This window comes from Electrona antarctica (genome assembly GCF_951216825.1).
Source record: "Electrona antarctica genome assembly, chromosome: 6".
Taxonomy (NCBI): domain Eukaryota; kingdom Metazoa; phylum Chordata; class Actinopteri; order Myctophiformes; family Myctophidae; genus Electrona; species Electrona antarctica.
The window spans coordinates 52926437-52929688 of NC_136811.1; positions in this window are offsets into that span (position 1 = coordinate 52926437).

The following is a 3252-nucleotide window of genomic DNA, read 5'->3' on the forward strand; positions in this document are numbered from 1 at the left end:
GCGACATAATTAAGATTATGGACATGAGATTTATTCTGAAAGCCCATGGCGGAGGTTCTATGTTTGACATTGGTTTGCTGACTTGGTGGTGGTGGTGAAGTCAAGTCGATCAGGAGAGAGAGAGAGAGAGAGAGAGAGACCTTGTCTCAGAGCAGACGCTCAGAGGTGGGGGTAACGTTAGTGTGTTCAGCCGATGGAATCCTCTCCTCTCCTGCCCGTGGTGAGTCCTGATGTTATTACATCCATTTTATCATCACAACATTAACATTTAATATGCCATCATTACATTTATTCACCCTATATATATATATTCGCTAATTAAACGCTAGTATAATCTCATCGGCAGCCATGGTCGTTTCGGGGATATTATTGCAGTTCTATATAGTCTGCCAAGAAGAGAGACATCCCGAGAAGCACCGATCCTTCCTTCCCTTTCCCTTGGAGCTGTTTGTTTAGCATTTCACGGTGGTTTGATTTCGTCTCTTATTGTCGCTATAATTATTGTCTTATTTTATAATTAGCATTTGGTTTTGTATCTTGATGCATGGATGGAAGGAAGGAAGGGTTCTGGAAACATGTAGCAGGGCGATGCGGTACCACCCCCCCCCCCCCCCCCCCTCTCTCTCTCCCCTCCCTCTCTCCTCCTCATCCTCCATCCATCCTCCTCTCTCTCTCTCTCTCTCTCTCTCTCTCTCTCTCTCTCTCTCTCTCATTCCACCGTCTCCTCTCCTCCATCTCCTCTCATGAACTCCTCCTCTCCTTATAGGCTCGATCAATAAACTCCATGGCGGGTGGGGTTAAATAACGGACAAAAAAATGTCTGCTTTTTTATTTTACTGCGCGGACCTGCATGGAATGGAATGGAACGCTTTAGCTTATTTTTAGCACTTAAAAAAAAGGATGCTATACTGCGTCGTGCGACGGTGTCGCGTGGCGAAAAAAGAAATAGGCGATCTACAATGCTACAAGGATGCGAGGCAGCGATCGCAGCGATGTAAATGGGGACAATACATTTAGTTAACAAATGTGTCTATATTATTCTAATGACCAAAATGAGCCCACAAAATCGGTATGCCTGCATGGTTTTAGGCTGTGAGTGCAGGACAGGTAAAGCAAGCAGGCCATTCCTAGAAACAGATGGACGGATGGAGGGAGGAGAGAGAGAGAGAGAGAGAGAGAGAGAGAGAGAGAGAGAGAGAGAGAGAGAGAGAGAGAGAGAGAGAGAGATATGATGGATGAGGCCTTATGCGATTAAGAGTGGTTTCTAATGGTTTGTATGCGTTGTCAATGTGAAGGGCATTGTGTGGGAATGAAGGGGAGCACACTGACTGACTGACTGACTGACTGGCTGGCTGACTGGCTGACTGGCTGGCTGACTGACTGGCTGACTGACTGGCTGGCTGGCTGGCTGGCTGACTGGCTGACTGACTGGCTGACTGACTGGCTGGCTGGCTGGCTGGCTGACTGGCTGGCTGGCTGGCTGACTGGCTGGCTGGCTGGCTGGCTGGCTGGCTGGCTGACTGGCTGGCTGGCTGGCTGGCTGGCTGGCTGGCTGGCTGACTGGACAATAGTAAGCCTATATATCATTGATACTCCGGTGTCAGGTCGTATAGATGTGTTATTTTGGGTATGATAAGCGACATACCGTGGTATATAGTGGCTAGGATCATGGGGAGTGTGGATGAAGGAAGGATCAGGAAGGATCTCACGCTCCAGTTCCAGCATGGTGTTTCATTGGCTGCTGCAGGGAACGCGTATTGCTGATGTCAAAATGTGCTTTTCTTTTCTCCTCGCCCTTTCCCAGCTGGGTCAGATGTGTAGGCTATTATAATAATATGATGCTCTTCTTGTTGTTTATGACGTCTCTGTTCAACTGAGGTTCAGCTAATGTTTTAATTTTATAATATTATTGAGAAGCATTTACTATGAAATCATGCAATCATGCAGTCAGTTGTTTGGTTGGTCACGCCCAGGGTCAGGCCTCGTGACATCACGTGACATCATCAGGGATGGAGATCCCTGATGTCATCAATATTAAGGCCAGCAACTCTACATCTGACCTCAAACCCTTAGATCTCCATATATGGAGCTGGCCTGTTACGACATTCCATATGTTGATCCTTCCCCGTCCATCCATCCTTCCTCCGGCAGTCGGCGAAAACTAGAGTTCTCAACAGGCCTGAAAATGAAGGCCCGGCCCTATACCTGGGCCCTCATCAAACCCTGTACACTCAAGACACTGCCCCCGCTGCCACCCATAGATCTATATGGAGCTGACCTGTTCTGACATTCCATATGTTGATCGGACCTCATCAAACCCTGTACACTCAAGACATGTACTGGCCAGTACAGAATTCATTCTGATCTGACCCCCCATGCCAAAGCACCAGCGCTCGCCCAGCAGTCTGCTGTCACCCAGGCGGATGCGTGCACGTGACCTCAGGCGTCTACTGGTGGTATATATAGTGCTGCACAATAAATCGAAATATTTTATAAATATTTTCATGGAAAAAATGAGAATCGTGTTAGAATCGTGATCTCAATTCTTGTGGAGGAAAAAGGAATCAATATTATTTGAGAAAGAATCGCAGCACCCAATATTATATATTTTAGACACCCATTTGATAACATTTTTTTTAAATTATTATTATTTATTATCTCAGGAACCCTAATTTTTAATGAGCCCTTCACCCATTTTCCTACTGTATATTGTAAAATCACTGTTAATTTGTACATTCTCTGAGTTACAGTCCCATAAGGGTCTATTTGGTTCCTAACTATAATTTAGCTGGGGACCCCCTGGAACTCCCCCAGGGACCCTTGGGGGTCCCTGGACCCCTGATGTAAGCAACACAGTCTGCAGCTATAATCAAATGAATAATGGATGTGTTAGTTTGTCAATACTGTCTGACTCTATATATCATGCCTGCACATTGGCTCTTGACAAGGCCCCATTTAGACTGCAGTCACATCCAGTCAACTCTGATTCAAAACTGATTCATTTCTCAAATCTTTTGGCCTGACCGTTCACACTGCAAGTGACCAGATCGGATCTGTCACAGATCTGTGTGTTCAGACTGGCAGCCAAATCCAGCCTGAATCAGATCTGTGCCTCATACAGATTGGAATCTGATTTGTTTAAAGTCTAAAACACAAACAAGTCACATGGAATCTGATTTAGATCAGGTTATTGCATTCAGAATGAGACTGATCTCTATCCTCAAATCAGATTTGAGTCAGATTTGAAACCAC